Raw genomic sequence first — 18974 nt, forward strand, 5'->3', positions numbered from 1 at the left:
ACAATTCCTTTTGCTGCTGTGGAACTTTAATGAACACCTCAAAGCGAAGGCAAATTAATTGCCAAGTCAAATCAACAACAGACAAAAACAAATAAAATGCAACAAACAAGTGATTGACTAACGGATATCCTGTAAATAAATGCTTTGTCTGTATTGAAGGGCGAAAAGCCAATAGCTTTTATTCCAGTACATTTTTATGTATAGAAAGATGATCTTTTGAATATACTTATAATATACATAAATATGTATACAGAAAGATGATCTTTCGTTCTCTTAAATACCCTGTAAAACACATTAAAGTAATGTTTAATGTAGACAGTGTTTGTTATAGACTTTTATTCCAATGTGTTTCAATGCATTCACATACATTTTAATTTCTTCCGTTTTTAATAGGGTATGCGAGAACATTTGTGCCAAAATAGATATTTCCAGTCCTTCCCGCATTTTAATTAAAAGCGGATACTCTGTTAAAACCTTAAAATACCTTATATTATATTTCGGCATAATGGATAGACAAAACTATAACTGCATGGTATGGTGTCCTTTATAGGGTATGCAAGAATCTATATACCAAATTTAATATTTCCAGTGTGTACCTTATTTATATATTGGATCAAAAATAGCTTTACATTATAAATTCTTTCAAACCATTTTTTTTCTATTTCGGTTTAAAAAATGGACATAATTATAATAAGAAACTATGAATTAAGGGTTTTTCTAGGGTATTCAAAAACCTATACACCAAATGCCATATATACATCTTCCACAGTATTTTTAAAAGGAACGCATACCCTGTAAAAGCTTTCAAAAAAACTTTCTCTATTTCGGCTGAATGGATAGACAAAATTACAATGAAATTATTGTTTGTTTTTATATAGGGTATTCATGAACCTATATTCCAAATTTAATATATCCAGCAAGATATATTTGCTCCAATCCGGTGTTTTTTTCTTCATTATTTTATATGAATTTGCGCAACATTTTGTTACTCCCCATAGTCATTGCTATGGTTACAGGGTATGGGCACAGCAACAAAAAAATAGGAAAACGGAAATTGTAACCAATGTTGTGGCTGCTTTTGTTGTTGTTGATGTCATTGTGGAGTGAAGCGCAGCGGCAATTGAATGACAACAGCAACTGTTGCTGTTGTTACTGTTGTTGTTGTTGTTGTTGTTATTGTTGTTGTTGTTGCTGTTGCTGATGTTGCTGATAATCTTGTTGCTGCCGTTGTAGTTGCTGTTGGTCTTGTTGCTACTGCTGCTGGTGTCGTTTGTATTTAATATTTAAGCTCAGCCAGCGACAAGATTTAAAATATTTGTGCGCCACAGTCGCCAAAAGATTTATGCGCGCACGAATATTGGACGATGTGTGGCACATGCAACACACGCCACAAACACACACGCACACACAGGGAAAGGGGGACAGATGGTGTCAGCTTCGTGATGATGCATTTGGGTGGTTGGCTTTGCAGTTCGCACAAAAATCGTGTTTGCACGCGCGAATTATGCAACATGCCGCTCATCGTGAAGTCGCCTCACATGTCTAGTTTTTTTATTGCTTCTTATTTATTTTCAACCAGATGTTTGGCGACTTTGCTTTGATTTACGGAAAATGGTATGTCAGTATTTCCATCAGCATCAACAACACCAAGCACCGACCACCACACGTCACGACCTTGTGCGTGGATTGTGCAAACAGCTCCTAACTATGCCAAGGAATGGCAAACTGAGCATAAACCAGAGTTGTTGCCTCTGACACACACAAAGGCAAGCCCATGGCAAAAAGTAAGGTGGGCAGTCTGCACAGGTGGGGGGGACCACATGCATTACCCCCGCTGACAAATTGCCGCAATGAACTTGAAGGGTCTTCACTCGAGAGCTGAGGTGTGGCCTATGCCTTGTTAATGGAATGGCTAAAGAGATAAATGTGACTCTGGAATTGCAGATGATTTCTTGGCTTGGCTAAGGCTAAGCAATTAGCAATACTAACAAATATAAAAGCAAACAAAACAAGAGTACTCAGTTATTATAAATAGCGCAAGCGACAACAATTGGATGGCATTGAAAATTGTTTAAGTTGTTGCTCTTGAGACTTTTGAATTGTCATTCCAGTTGCATAAGAAAATGCATTGACATTGCCCACGGCAATTTTGAAAAAAAGGGTGGGGGAATTCATCAGCTGACAGTTCACAAAAATTGAACTTTTTATGTCCGTGAACATTTTCGAGTAAGAAATATTAAATGTTTTAGGTGATTTTCAAGTCGTACGATATTAGGATTTTTCTTGCACAAACAGAAACCGTTTTAATAACATAATTATTATTTATTTCAAATTTTATTCATTTGGGTTAATAAAACGGTTCAAGATTTATAGTCGGCTTGGAAATAATTCTCAGCGATGCGATTTGTTACTTTTCAGGCTCTTTGGTAAAATGTGGTGTTAGCAAATATTGACTGATGCCGCAAAGCTTGGACAGCTGTGAATTAAATGCTATCAAAAGTTTTAATAATCTATAAATTTTATGTTTTTTTACCCAATAAGATTTAAAGTCGACAGTCTTCTCTTGCATGCTTGCATACATATATTCATAAATTCATACAAACATACATGCATGCATACACTAACACACACACGCCCACACATACATACACACACACACACATATATATTATAATTATATGCCTTCATACAAGTTACCTGTATTATTAAATACTTTGTTCCATATAATCTTACTATTATAAGATTTGTAGAGAATCTATATATATCTATATATGTATATAGTATCGATGGTTTCAGTAGTTTTCTAAAATGTTATGCTTTTTAAATGTTATTATAATAACCAGGATTTTGAGTTCAGCTTAGCCAAAAAGAGTTATTTCTTCAATTTTAATTGTTGGCTAAGTCTTGGGGCTCCTAAAGAATTTGTGTCTACATTTTGAGTGGTATTCAAATTTTTGCAAATTTGAAAATTCTATACTGTTCAAAATCAGGCGTTTTTCATGCAACTAAAAAACACAAATGGAGCGTAAAGTAAGCTTACAAGCCATACAACAAAACAGCAAATAAAAAAAATGAGAAAAAAACGAATTTATAAAAAACAAAAGCACAGCTGATCCAGATTATATAGCTTCCATTTTAGACATACACAATTCGAGGGCCTTTCAGCGCCCATTTAACTCGCCCAACTATCTGACTGCATCGTGAGCGTCGTCTTCAATTGAAGCCGCAGCCAAACAATTGACTTTAATGGCAGCAGGGAAAAGCGTTGAAAACGCAACTCGTAAATGAAAATAATTGTTGCACGATATTTGGAAAATTAATTATGCTGGCAATTTGATGGTGTGGTTGTTGTTATTGTTGTTGTTGTTGTGTCCAATTGAATTAAAAGCATGCCAGACAATTGGTGCACATTGTTTGCGCTGCCCGTTTCGGTGCTTTGCGCCTCAATTAACGGCAGCTTGTGGCAACTGCAGAAAGCGAAACAACGCGCCGATGGACACCAAAAACCGGAGACCCCAAAAATGCTGCAATTGCAGTAGTGCGAAAATATTCACCATCGTAAATTTTGTACAATTTGAACTCGAAAGTCGTTAAATGTAACACGCAGGACATGGGCAAACACACACACACACACAGGCACACACACACTTGCATAGAGGAAATTGGGTCAGGCAGGCGAGGGCAGAGCAATTGAAAATTCCTCACAATTGGTTACAGCAGCCAGGCAAGTGAGCAAATGTTGGCAAAGGGGGGCCAGTGTTGGTCAACGTTGTGTAAGTATATGCATATAGAAATTTGTTTCCGATTGCCATGGACATTTTTAGCGTAAGTTTGCCAGCAAATGCTGCTAAAGTTGTATTTGTAATATTGTTTGCCACGGTTGGAGTTTAAAAAATGATTCGTACTTACCGAGGTTTCCACTGGGTGGCTTCGTACTTGGCCTGCCCCAAGGCTGTCCGAGTTTTAGGTACGTGCTTAAATATTTTTGCTGATACCCTGTACAAATACATTGTCTCTATAAGGCATCAGAGGGTTCTGCAAATTCCTGTAAAGAGGGAAAGGCGGTATATTAAAGTCTTTATTATTTATTTTTGATGGAGTTCAAGTAGCTTGTTGTTCACATAAAATGTGCTGTGTCTTATGGCACAAATCGAAAAGTAGCTGGTTCGAATCCAGCTGCCAAAACATAAGCTTACCCTAATTTTCAATATATATTTTAGGCATATTTATGTCCAATTTTGTCTGACTTTGCATGCAGCAAGTGAACTAAGTTCCTATAAATATAATATATTTTTTTTTGCATCCCCTACTTTAGGCAGAGGTACAGGATATTGCCCAGGCGAGCTATTTTCAGACAACTGCTGCTTGAGTTTGTTTTGCCCATTCTCATGTTTTTCAAGTTAAATAAGGATAAATGGCAACGAAATGGCAGTGAAGTGTGTGCGGGCTGGGGAATTATGATTGTGTGTGTCTATTTCTGATATGTGTACTCAAGTGGCAGGTTGGCTTACAGTTCTCTTTTGCAGTAGTAGTAGTAGAAAGCCTTCGAAATGATTTAGCTGCGCTTACAAATTCTGCTTAAAATGCACATACAAAACATTAAATCTCGTATACCCCAAATACACACATGCACAAACACACGATGGCTAAAAACGAAAAAGAAAATAAGATAAAAGTAGTCAAAATGAAAAGCATCAGTGAAAAACGGAAAAGAATGAAGTTGCAAGTTACAAGAGTTGACTATAACATACCCTGTAAACAGCTCAGGAGAAAGCCATAAATGAAAGATAATTAATTTTATGTATTGTGATTTATAGAGAAGCCATTGAAATAGGTAACAAATATTGTGTGGCAAAACCTTGTCAGTAAAACGTTTACGAATATAGCATAAAAAGGAAAAGGAAATTAATATGCTTACGAGAGAGTAAGCACGAGAGAAGAAACTGAGCACACATAAATAAATATAAACAAGATATGTACACATTCAATACGATGCGAGAAACAATTTACTTTCACAATCGGAATATTGTATATAGAATTCCAGTTTATTCTACATGTGGTATATCATAATGCATTAGATGTTTATTTAAAAAAGGAAATAATAATATAGAGCATAGAAAATAGTAAAGTAAACAGAATGGTTATCTCAAGCGCAAACAAACTTTGGTGGAACAGAATGCAAACATTTTTAGCTTTCCTTTTTTTTTGTTTTTTCCCTTTATTTTTTATTCTGTGCGCTAAAAAGAAAATGGTGTGTGTGAGCGAGTGTGAGCGAGTGTGTGTGTGTGTAAGTGGATCACAGCGTTGCCCGTTAGCGTTTTTGCCATTTTTAAGGTGTGTTTTTCTGCATTAAAAACTGTTGCATTTTCCCTGCAGCAAATATGTAAGTGGCAATAAATATGTGCAACGCAGCCAAGCGTAAAGAAATGGGCAAAAAACTGAAATATTGCTACTGATAGGACTTTGTTTTTGCCCCCTTCCCAGTTTTTTTTTTTGCATTAATTATGGGCCTATTTTTAAACCAACAGACAACAAGTTTTTTGAATTTTTTCCAATTTTTTCGATAAGAACTGAGTGTAATAGTATAATGGAATTTTAAGCAGTAAAATATGTTAACTTTTGCTCAAGCATTTCTGAACTTTCCTTTTTGCCCAAGTCAGTTAAACAGGAGGACAATAGCTTCACAGTGAGAAAGAGGTTAATAGTTCGGGGATTAACATGAACATTTTGTCAGCGAGTACAGTGAAAGCTCCCTTGGGCGGACAGCAGCTTCAGCAGGCCAATTTTTGTTTTTGATTTAATCTTTTTTTGTACTTCCTTTCAATAAATTGCTCCCGTTGGGCGGACGCTTTTCTGCTTAAACTCTCTTTAATTTAAAAATAAAAAATGTAAAAAAATATATGTTAAAAATGCCAACAATCGAGTTTTTATTTCATTTATTTACTTATTCTTGCTAAATCAAAACTCGCTTATAGTCATTTTTAAATCCACTTTAACTATAATTCTTTTGATTTATTGTTTATCTATCTGCATTTCCATCTTTCACGCGATACATATACGATATTCAGCCAAGCCTTTAGGTTTCATATAGCTCAAAATAAGTTTCATTTGCAATCAAACCATATTTTAAAAAAGGATTTTCAGGTCAGATTTCGGATCAGATTTGTCTTTCACAGCCTTCTTGCAACCTTGATGCCAATAAACGAATCAACATTTAATCAAAAGAATATCTCAACAAGCTGATGGGGCCACAGCAGTTCCTTAAGTCCATCGTCATCACGATAATACAATTTATTTCAATTACACTGAAAGTTGACCACTTCTTTTTGGTTCATATTAATTCAGCATTTTTGCCATTCATCATCGTTGTTGGTCCTTCGACATTTTGTCAAAGTTCTTGCACGCATTGCTGGGTCTTCCTCCATCGTCCTTTCAATGCCGATGTCCAAGAATATTGCATTTAATCAGCTTTTGACAAGCTAAATTGAAGTTTAATTAATTTTGTCATTGCCCCGGCAAAGGCAAAAACACAACTCATAAATTGCCCAAGCAAATACATACAAACACATACATATAGTCAATCCTTAAGTAGATGAGGGAAATGTTGGCCTCTGGCCTAGCCTAAACTTTGGCATGCCGCCCTAAATGGTATGCAACGCCCCCCATGGAAAAAATATGTCATTTTTCCAGCAGCTTGAATGAAAAACACGCATAATTTATGACGGCGAGCAGCATGGAAATGCTGAACGCATCCAGCATGAAATCGGAGTACGATTTCCCTGCCAAGGATTTAGCTTGGGCCAAGCGGTCGGACAGTTCCGACCAGGTGATGTATTATATTTTACTGATTTATTGCCTTATTTATGCGCAGCATTCGAAAGGTGAAATGTGTGCTACAGCAAGGGACGAAATACACAACATTTGATTACATATTAAGCGGCCGTCCAACATGTAATGAGGGCTATTCTGTAAAACGATTTCGCTGCAAACCTAAATATGAGTTTTAATGAACAGCGTATTTAATACAGCTTGAGTTGGGTCTGAATAGAGATGGGCTATGACACCATTAAATAATAAAATGAATATAAATGAATAAGTTTTAATGTCTTACTTTATTCATAGTAGAGTTTTCTTTTCCTTTTTATTTCGATTTTTACTCAGTTTATCTGACTTAATGATGTTTCTCATTTAACTGCATCTTTAAAGGTTGGACCAAAAAAAAATTAACCAAACAAATCCATTTTAAAGTCCATTTAACGAGTTTTTGTTTTTTTATTTTTTGGACCTGTCTCTTTTGAGGCGAAAACGTTTTTAAGACCAACAAAAATTTGCTGGCAAGTACATTTTGTTATGTTTTGTTGTTCGGTTTTGTTGAAATTGTTTTTCGGAATAGCCCGTAACTATTGCAGAAATGTTAAGCATGGCGTATACGTGACTTTTGGTGCTCCAAGCAGACTTGAGTGATGGACGCACTTGCCCCTAACACTGGGCACAGGGGCCCAGGCATCACTTCATTTAAATGAGTTTTGTAACATAACCCACACACACACACACACACCGTACACACACCGTAGACACACACACACAGCACACACCGTTTCTTGGCAAGTGTTGACCACAATTTGTGCATGTGGCAATTGCAGGAGCCAAAGCTGCTCGTCCTTGAACCTTATTTGAGCCGGCGCTTAGTCCTGGTATTTTATTTGTTTGCGCCGTTTGTTTGCGCTGTCTGTTTGCCACAGAAAGCACATGAAATTTATGCGCTGATGTCCTTGCCAGACTCCTCCGCCTGCCTGCCCCCCCCAGCCAGCGCTGCCTGTTTGTGGCTGCCACATATACTTGCTACACACTGACACACACACACACACGCACACACAGATCTGTCTTCGTATTTGACTTGGCTCGTATTTCAATTGTCAATCCGTGTGTGAAATCAACGCGTGCAACTCGTGCGTCCAGTTCGCATTGTCCTCATCCATGACAAAGGCGCCTCAAGTCGCCGGGCTAAACTTACTTTCTATTTGCGGAGTAAACAGCTGTTGCTGTTGTCATATCAACACACTTAAAATCAGAAGTCAATCACTTTTCTTATCAAATTTCAAATTTAACAAAGCTCTTCTACTCGTCCCAATTTTCAGTTTTCACTTTAAATTCCACGCAACGTCCAATTAAGAAGCTTAAATGGTTTCCCATTGATTTGCGCCTCGTAATATTAATCCCTCGAAATCTTCGGTCAAAGTTTATTTTATTTTAATTACATTTATTTGCGTGCTGGCCAAAGGCCTGCCTTAAGCTGGGACTTTGACATTTGATTCGTCTTGTGCCGCAAAATGAGCTTGAAAATTAATTTGAGTTTGAGTTGATTTTAATTAGGACGAATCAGAGGTAAATAAGACTTTTCCAAATAAATTAAAGTTATATTAAACTATTGAATCACAGACAGAGTATTTCCAAGTTAAATGGAATGATTATTGGAGAAAAAATTCCTAACACAAGTTTGTTCAAGGTCCGATTTTCATAAGATTTGGCTATGTGTTCATGGTTTGGCCTCTTGATCAACTTGGCATCTCGATCTGGCAACATTATCCTTGGTCAAAACTCATATAACAAAACTCAAAACTCACTCGTATAAATGGTATGCTTAAATATCCTATATCGACATAGGTCGAACTTTCCCACCCCCATAACTCGGTCAAAAGTCAACCGATTTTCATCAGTCTTGGCTTTTTGTACATAGTTTTCCCTCTAGATTAATCTGGCATTCAAATCTAAATACATAATTTTTAGTAGAAATTCATGTCAGAATCTTACCCCTAAGATTCATATATAGACACAGGTCGAAATTTCTCACCCGCATAACTCGGTCAAAACTCAACCGATTTTCATCAGTCTTGGCTTTTTGTACAAAGTTTTCCCTCTAGATTAATCTGGCATTCGAATCTGAAAACATAATTTTTAGTCGCAATTCATGTTAAAATCTTACCCCTAAGATTCGCATATAGACATAGGTCGAAATTTCCCACCCCCATAACTTGGTCAAAACTCAACCGATTTTCATGAGTCTTGGCTTTTTGTACACCGTTTTCCCTCTAGATTAATCTGGCATTCAAATCTGAATACATAATTTTTAGTCGAAATTCATGTTGAAAGCATACTCCTAAGATTCGCATATAGACATAGGTCGAAATTTCCCACCCCCCATAACTCGTTCAAAAGTCAACCGATTTTCATCAGTCTTGGCTTTTTGTACATAGTTTTCCCTCTAGATTAATCTGGCATTCAAATCTGAATACATAATTTTTAGTAGAAATTCATGTCAGAATCTTACCCCTAAGATTCGCATATAGACATAGGTCGAAATTTCTCACCCGCATAACTCGGTCAAAACTCAACCGATTTTCATCAGTCTTGGCTTTTTGTACAAAGTTTTCCCTCTAGATTAATCTGGCATTCGAATCTGAAAACATAATTTTTAGTCGCAATTCATGTTAAAATCTTACCCCTAAGATTCGCATATAGACATAGGTCGAAATTTCCCACCCCCATAACTTGGTCAAAACTCAACCGATTTTCATGAGTCTTGGCTTTTTGTACACCGTTTTCCCTCTAGATTAATCTGGCATTCAAATCTGAATACATAATTTTTAGTCGAAATTCATGTTGAAAGCATACTCCTAAGATTCGCATATAGACATAGGTCGAAATTTCCCACCCCCCATAACTCGTTCAAAAGTCAACCGATTTTCATCAGTCTTGGCTTTTTGTACATAGTTTTCCCTCTAGATTAATCTGGCATTCGAATCTGAATACATCATTTTTAGTCGCAATTCATGTTGAAATCATACACCTAAGATTCGCATATAGACATAGGTCGAAATTTCTCACCCCCATAACTCGGTCAAAACTCAACCGATTTTCATCAGTCTTGGTTTTTTGTACATAGTTTTCCCTCTAGAGTAATCTGGCATTCAAATCTGAATACATAATTTTTAGTCGAAATTCATGTCAGAATCTTACCCCTAAGACATAGGTCGAAATTTCCAACCCCCATAACTCGGTCAAAACTCAACCGATTTTCATGAGTCTTGGCTTTTTGTACATAGTTTTCCCTCTAGATTAATCTAGCATTTAAATCTGAATACATCATTTTTAGTCGAAATTCATGTCAAAATCTTACCCCTAAGATTCATATATAGCCATACGTCGAAATTTCCCACCCCTATAACTCGTTCAAAACTCAACTGATTTTCATCAGTCTTGGCTTTTTGTACACCGTTTTCCCTCTAGATTAATCTGGCATTTAAATCTGAATACATAATTTGTAGTCGAAATTCATGTCAGAATCTTACCCCTAAGATTCGTATATAGACATAGGTTGAAATTTCCCACCCCCATAACTCAGTCAAAACTCAACCGATTTTCATGAGTCTTGGCTTTTTGTACATAGTTTTCGCTCTAGATTAATCTGGCATTCAAATCTGAATACATAATTTTTAGTCGAAATTCATGACAAAATCTTACCCCTAAGACATAGGTTGAAATTTCCCACCCCCATAACTCAGTCAAAACTCAACCGATTTTCATCAGTCTTGGCTTTTTGTACATAGTTTTCCCTCTAGATTAATCTGGCATTCAAATCTGAATACATAATTTTTAGTCGAAATTCATGTCAGAATCTTACCCCTAAGACATAGGTCGAAATTTCCCACCCCCATAACTCGGTCAAAACTCAACCGATTTTCATGAGTCTTGGCTTTTTGTACATAGTTTTCCCTCTAGATTAATCTAGCATTTAAATCTGAATACATCATTTTTAGTCGAAATTCATGTCAAAATCTTACCCCTAAGATTCATATATAGCCATACGTCGAAATTTCCCACCCCTATAACTCGTTCAAAACTCAACCGATTTTCATCAGTCTTGGCTTTTTGTACATAGTTTTCCCTCTAGATTAATCTGGCATTCAAATCTGAATACATAATTTGTAGTCGAAATTCATGTCAGAATCTTACCCCTAAGATTCGCATATGGACATAGGTTGAAATTTCTCACCTGCATAACTCGGTCAAAACTCAACCGATTTTCATCAGTCTTGGCTTTTTGTACATAGTTTTCCCTCTAGATTAATCTGGCATTCGAATCTGAATACATAATTTTTAGTCGAAATTCATGTCAAAATCTTACCCCTAAGATTCGCATATAGACATAGGTCGAAATTTCCCAACCTCATAACTCGGTCAAAACTCAACCGATTTTCATGAGTCTTGGCTTTTTGTACACCGTTTTCCCTCTAGATGAATCTGGCATTTAAATCTGAATACATCATTTTTAGTCGAAATTCATGTCAAAATCTTACCCATAAGATTCATATATAGACATGAGTCGAAATTTCCCATCCCCATAACTCGGTCAAAACTCAATCGATTTTCATCAGTCTTGGCTTTTTGTACATAGTTTTGCCACTAGATTAATCTGGCATTCAAATCTGAATACATGATATTTAGTCGAAATTCATATCAGAATCTTACCGCTGCTAGATCACTTTGGCATCTAAATCTGCCAATATTATTCTTGTGTATAAAAGACGAACCGATAGATGATGCGAAAATAATCGTGCATGAGCAATTGCAGGTGAGCACGTAATTACAAATGTATATTTATATATGTATTTAAATATTAATTAAGAAATAGGAAGAGCTCGACTAGGGGATACCCTGCGTCTGCATCCAGCAATCCAATCGTAACATGTAAGACTAGATCAACTTGAGCGTTGATGTCACAATTTATGAGCTCTAAGATGTCTGCTTCTGCCTATTTTACCCATTTGCATAAAACTATCATACCCTCCAGCAAGCATTTTCAATGGGCATTTGGTCTGCATGTAAATGCAAAGGAAGTCGTAGGTATGAGCTATAATTCCTGTTGGTCTGCAGGCTTGGCTTACCTAAAGGCGGCTCTACTTAGTTATTGTTATTATGTTTGCAAAGTTACTTTTTAATTATTGAAGCGTTTGTGGGGCACGTGTACGTGGCACGTTTTTTTGCCACTGAAAGTCACCCGCACTTCACGCAACAGTATGAAGCTACTGTCTGTGTGTGTGCCGGCTTGTGTCCGCATATACCTTTTATATATTAAAGACTACTTAACATATTATTTAAATAACATAAATTTTATCTAAAGCTCCAAAAAAACCTGAAAATTTAACAGGAAATCCTTAAAAAAATGTCGCCAAATTTAATGCTAATAAAACGTAAATTTGATTTCGGTGAAATTAGATTATGTTTATAATACGTGTACCCTGTACGCATTGGAATGACTAAAGGGTGTATTATTGAACCTGTTGTGTTTTTAAGCTCTTTTAGTCCAGTTATGTTCATACCTGACTCAAAAGCCCTATCGATCTCAGAGACTTGTATAGCTATTTTAAATAAATTGGGTGTTTAGATTTTTGTATACTGTAACCAGATAAATAGGTTTGCATGTAGATAAAGCTTAACTAGACAAATATAAAATGGTATTAAAATAAAACAATATAAAATTGCAATTTCTTTTTATTATTTTCAAGAGTTATCTCTCATATATTTGAAGTATTTTTTTCTTACTTCAAACAGGGCATCTTCTAGTCCTTAAAACTACAAATTATTCTCTTCAATGTATAATTTGAATTTAAATTTGTATATCTGATATAATGTGCATGAGTGTGGAATAATCGCAAATTTTTTGTGTGCACAAATTTAATGCCGCAACCGAACACAAATTGCCATGTCAGAGAAAGATAGAGAGAGAGGGTGTGAGGGAGTTGGTTGTTTAGTTGAAGTATGTCTCAAATAACAGGGTGCCATATCAGATGTATGGTCGGTCGCCCGGCCCGGGCTGGTCATGTGGCTGTTAATTTAGTTGACATTTCATGTGAAAGTTGCTCTGCTATGCTGGTGAGCAAAATTATTTAAATTATGTATTAATAATTTAGTTGAAATTGTGCCGTTGTCATGTTAGACTGATAAGACAGGTGACCCCGAGAGGGGCGCGCGGCTAGGTTGGGTGGTATCATGTACGTTGTTAACGCATTTTATGCGGGCTGGCAAAATGAAGTTTGCCTGGCAAGAAGCAGCAGCAGCAGCAGCAGAAACCCGTCATCATCATCATCAGCAGCAGCAGGAGGAGGGGGAGGAGGAGAAGGAGGAGGAGGAGCACAGTTGCTGACCAGGCTTTTGCCAAGTTGAAGGATGCGCCAGAATCATGACGATGATGTTGCACTTTTTGTTACGGTTGGGCTTAATTATGCGCAGCTTGTTTAAATTTATAAAGAAGTTGTTATAAAAAACCTAAAAATTGTAGCTTAAATTTATTAGAAAAAGCGGCAGAGTCAGATTAACTAAACTTATAAAAACAACAGGTTTATTTTTAACCTCGTACAGTGTATTATGTCGTGGCATATGTAACGCATAGAAGGATCGGACCACAATATCATATAGTTGCCATTGGAACGAAAAGTCGAAAAGTTGGTTCTCATTCGGAAAACTTTTTATATATAAAGAAAACTTGACCAAGCTTATAAATTAGTTGCATTATGATCCTCATATACATATGTGCATAATCTTATATACATCAGACCACTATATTAGATAGCTGCCATTGGAAAGATCGTTCAAAAACTAGTTTCTAATATGGATAAATATTCTGTTTACCAGCATTTACGACATCTCTGCAAAAGGAAATTTCTACAAGGGTATTAAATCTTCGGCGTGCCAAACATAACCTTACTTTCGCGTTTGTTTTTATCTGTAGCTTTAATAATTTAAATTTCTGCACATCGGAGTCTTATTTTGGTTTTGAAAAAACAAGTAAATAAATTAAAATGTTTATTGCAAATTTGGAACGTCCAAGCCAAGTTAATTAGGCAGCACAGGGTGCAGCTAGTTGGCCCCTATTATGAACTAACTAACAATTAAAAATGAACTTTAGCCAGACTTAATTGCCATATTAGCTCCACGTACTTCTGCAATTCCGACTCGACGTCCGCTTGTGAAAAAGGAGCGTAACAAAGTTTTGTGCGGAACAGTGCAATTTAATTAAATTAGCACATGGCATTCGTTTCTGCACTCGTACAGTGTGTACACGCATTCACGGACTGCTGTGCACTTAGTACAAGCAAAAGAATCTTTTGTTTAAACTTTCCGCTCGTGACATGCTTAATTAATTCGTTTACTTTAAGTGAAGGGCCGGCGCGGAGATCTGCTACTGTTTATGCCAGGCAAAACAATGAAAAGGGGCAACTTCTTGTTGTTGTTCTTTTTGTTGTTGTTGTTATTGTTGCAGCCGAGGTAAACGAATTGCCATCGATTATGCTAATGGATGGAACCTAGTGCAGCCTTCCGGCTAGCTAGTCAAAGCCAGCTGAATTACATTCTGCTCGACAGAGCTGCAGCTCGGAAAACTCGCCAGCACGTGAATTAGGCGGCACGGGTTGGTCGCCTTTTGAAACCAGGGTAGTCCGGCCCGACTACCTGTATAGATTTTCCGAGCTGGCTGTGCACCTTTTCGCCCGTTAGCAGCAGCTACGTGACTTGTCATAAATCAATTCGCGTCCGCTTGTAAATTATTATGTGCAATATTCTGCACTTTACCATTATATACTCGTATTTAAAATACGCAATCCAGCATAATGGCCATGGCTAACGAGCAGCAGCAGGGCCAACAATGAATCGTTGCAGGCAAAAAACAGCCCTCTGCCCCCGCCAACACAAAATCCCTTGCCAATCGTTGCCTTCGCTCATTTGTTGCCAATAAGCCAACAATAGATCGCGTCAAAGTTTGCCAAGTGCCGGCCAACTTCTCATAATGACGACAAATTGCATTTGCAGCTTGAATATATAAATAACGAAAGAAATATTAACACAAATTTATTACAATTATGAGCGAGGCTCTAGCTAGGCAAATAATGAAGAACTACAATGAATTATACTAGGAAATGATTTGTTTGTTTTTTTATCAGTCTTGGGTTGAATTTATAGTTGCAAAGAATATAAAGTATTTCATTTAAATTAATCGATTAACTGTTCAAATCTGGAACATCAATTTTATACAATAACAAAAGACTAAGAACTTGAAACGAATCAAACTCTTAAATAGGAGCCTGCACAGAATAAAAGTTTATCAAAATTTTGGGAAGAGTTTCTGAAATTTGAGAAAATCAGAAATACAAAGATTCGATGCGAAAACCTGGTTCATAAGCCAAATCAAGTCTGAAAGGTTTCAAACCTAATTTAAGCCTTGTGTCTTAACAATATTTGGCAAAATTCATTTGTGCTACTTCTTCTCTTTATTTCAGTAAATTCTTAAATTGGGTTTCAATTTCTGATATCGCTTTTTTACACAACAAAGAAACTCAAAACGTTTACGAATGCGAGACTAAAAAGAAACGGATAATCATACGCTCTCGAGCGAGCGAGAGCATAAACTTGACCATTTTATTAGATATACATAATAAAAAATAAAGTGTATTTATACAAGGCTTCAAATGCATTGCTGCCTTCGGTCATTCACTATTTAAAGGCTTAATTGGAATCTTTAATCTGATATTTTCCTGATTTACTGCAAAAAGAGTTGGATATAAAATTACTTTTTCGCAAATGCAATCTGTTGAACAACGAACAAATTTCTCTTTAGTTAATATCGAAAAATTAATGCAGTACAAATTGTCATGAGAAACAAGTTGGCACGAGCTGCCAGTGATAGACTAGCAATACCCTGTATTCAGACTTACCTTAAGACTTACCACTATCCTTAAATGTTTTATGTATTAGAATAAAGAAGAGATGCAAGAAATTATGGACATAAAGAAAATAAATCATATTTATTTGAGAAAATTTAATTACTAACTTAAAGAAGAGTTAAATATATAATTAAAGATTTCTTTGCTGTTGATTTACCTTTTACACTGTTCATTCACAGGGTATATAGATAAATGTCACTCAATCGTAAAGTAAGTTTTTGTGCAAATATTATGCCTTGATGGCATCTCACGTACGCGTAATTATTTCAGTTACAATGTTCGGCCATAAATACCAATTAAGCCATTACAATGCATTTTTATTTTGACACGTTCAGCGTTCACGTCAGAAATGATGGCGAAAAATCGGCGGAAAGTGTGAGTTTTTCTCTTCATTAATTTTCAATTTGAGACCGCAATGCTGCGGCGCCGAGAGGAATGACATGGAAAAGTCTTCAGAAGCGGAAAATGCGTTTTCAAATTACATTTTTTTTTTTGATATTTTGATGGATGCCACTAGAGTGGCAATTGCGACACATGCCATATGCCACATGCCACGCAATGCGGATGAGAAGGGGCAAAGTGGTTGGCTGGGTGGTTGGGTGGTTGCCCGGGGGCAGGTGGCTTCATTGCTAACATCATGTATTTAATGCTGTTCGCAAGGCATTTATGACAATTTATTAGCATGTCGTGTGTGTTTGTGTGTGTGTGTGTCAATGAACCTGCCACAGTTGCCGCCATGCTACAACTACTTGTGATAACATTAATTCCACGACATGCTTTGGCCTTTGTTGTTCAACCAACCCGTCCACCGCCCCGCCACCCCGCCACCCACCGACCCGGCCAACTAGTCTTTGAATACATATTCATGTGCTGGCTACCTTTCACTTTCCGCTCTCCGGCAAAATAAAAACAAACGGACAAACAAACAAACAAACAGCAAACAATGTTGGCTGAGTAGCTGCCGGCATGGGCCAGTCACGAAAGTGTCGTCTTTAATATTTTATATGGCATTATTAACCCGTTTTCCTAGTTTTTCAGTGCTTCAGCTTTTCAGTTAGTATTCAGTTTCTCAGCCTTTGGCCAAATGTTCGACTCAAACATAATAATGCAATTATTACATGAGGAAGTACCGTGGCATGGAGCCGTGTTTACGCTGGCGCCCTGAAAGTACATAGGCATTGTTTATAGACCTATGAAAATTTAGGACAAGTAGGTCAGATTGTATAACAAATATGGCCACATGAATGTGTGTGTTAGGCAATCGAAGCGTGAGGGCTGTAATGCGATTCTAATGACAAACAAATTTAAAATGCACAACTGCAGAGCTTTTAATAATAATCGAAAGTGTACGAAAGTGTAGATATATTAGAAAATGACTAACTCAATATTTATCGATAACACACAAGTTTGCCTTTTCGAAAAGATTAGAATGGCCTTTAAGTTTTGAAAAAATACAAAAACTATCGATAACACACACTAAAGTATCGAAAGTGCAAACTATATTGTCTCCATTATCAAGTGTTAAAAATCGGGTGTGACCAATATTTATCGATGCATTCATTTAAGGAATCGCTAAAAGTTTCTTATCTAAAGCATCGAAATACTTATCGAAAGTAAAATATATAAGAGAATGATTGCCTTGGGAAACAGGATAGTTTGCAAAATAAGTGGCTTTTAAGTTTTACAAGTATCGAAAAACTATCGATAACGCACTCAAAATCATTTTAAGAACAACTATTTATCGATACATTTATTGATATTCCCATATAATCGCCAAATATTTGTTTAAATTAAAGCTTGAGACTTCGCTAAATCATCGAACTACTTCTCACCCTATTACATATTTTGTTCATATTCTTCACTTAACTACGAACATATTTAAACCTATAATATCGAAGACGTATGACTGATGGAAACTATGAAAATATTGTAAAGTATCGATAATTTTGATAATGTACCGATAGATCGATAGACAGCAGAGATGGCGACTGAAAACGAAAATATTAAAACTAAAGAAGATTTTTTGTTGCTGCAACAAACGTTGGTAACAGCCGATTGTTTTATTTATCGATAATATCGATTGTGGTTTATTTAAGTTTTCGATTGAGAAAGTCAGTTCGATTGGGAAGGTATTCAGAATTTGAATTACAAATTCGCTAGTGTTCTCTGAATATGAACTCTTCATGTTAGGACCTTCTTATAATAACATTGTCAGTTGCTGATGCCTTACAATTTGTAAAGGCTTGACAAAAAAAGCAAAGACTGCCAATTAGATGTGCTTAAAAAATTAAGCTCTTTCAAGAATATGTAAAATGAAAGCAAAACTTAAGAGTCGTCTAAGCAACCGCCAGTTCATGCCACGTTATCTCGCAAGTATTTCAAGGCCTACTCAAAGACTTGGCCAAATATAAATAGACAAGCTCATCGACACGCCAACACAATCATAATCTTATGGAGCCGTTGGGTAAGGGCAACTTCTTATCAATGCGTACAGACATTCCAAGGCTGAGCAACAAATCGCGCACGTGCGTGTGTCTGTGTGTGTGTGTATTTGTTGTCTTATTAATTTCCTTGCCACGCCTCCGGCAAAACACCTAAGCAACCCACCCGTAAAGAAAAACAATTTTATGCAAATTTCCACAGAGCCCAAAAGTCAAATGCTAAGAAAAACAAAAATTAATGATTTCCCATGTATAATCCATATAAATGACATGCAAGTCGCTTAGCTGCTGTGAAAAGACGTGCCAAGGATTGGTGGGCGGGGTTTAACGGGGAGGGGGGGTGGGTGGCTGTGGTACAAAAAGGGGTAAATATATTCGTAGGATATGACTGAATATGGTTTCCGGTATGCTGTCGGCTGTCTGCTGGGCTTAATGTCAGTTCGGTTTTTGTGCTCGCATCATGCCACGAATTCTTTTGTCACCAGCTTTTCTTATTTGCGGCTTTTCCAACTGGGGCAGGGGAGGAACTAACAAAAACAATGTGACACATGCGTTGGGTTTGAAGAAATTAATTTCAATATATGAAATTGTATTTCATATAGAAATGTATATATGTATATGCTTGTGAATATGTTAATATAAATTTATGTGCATTTATTGAGAGCCCAAAGCAAAAGTTTACTCAGAAAATACCCCAGTTGATGTGTGGCTGTGCAAACAGAAGTTTTTGATGGCAGGCCGAACTATATAAAGCTGG

At 36.6% G+C, this 18974-nt stretch overlaps 1 protein-coding gene across 2 annotated transcripts in view; it reads right to left on the reverse strand.

Annotated features, from left to right (window-relative positions):
* LOC135430915 (mucin-5AC) overlaps nucleotides 1–18974 on the reverse strand; it is a 101659-nt gene that overhangs the window by 40657 nt on the left and 42028 nt on the right. Inside the window, exon 2 of one of the 2 annotated variants that reach the window (XM_064685744.1) lies at nucleotides 3910–4045. The exons of the other annotated variant lie outside the window; for it this stretch is intronic. The gene's annotated coding sequence lies outside the window, so the exon portion shown is untranslated. The remainder of the gene's footprint in view (nucleotides 1–3909; nucleotides 4046–18974) is intronic. 2 annotated transcript variants of the gene reach the window in all.

The sequence above is a fragment of the Drosophila montana genome, unplaced genomic scaffold (assembly GCF_035044405.1).
Source record: "Drosophila montana isolate Dmon_TW-CO22-7 unplaced genomic scaffold, ASM3504440v1 contig_309_1, whole genome shotgun sequence".
Classification (NCBI taxonomy): Eukaryota; Metazoa; Arthropoda; class Insecta; order Diptera; family Drosophilidae; genus Drosophila; species Drosophila montana.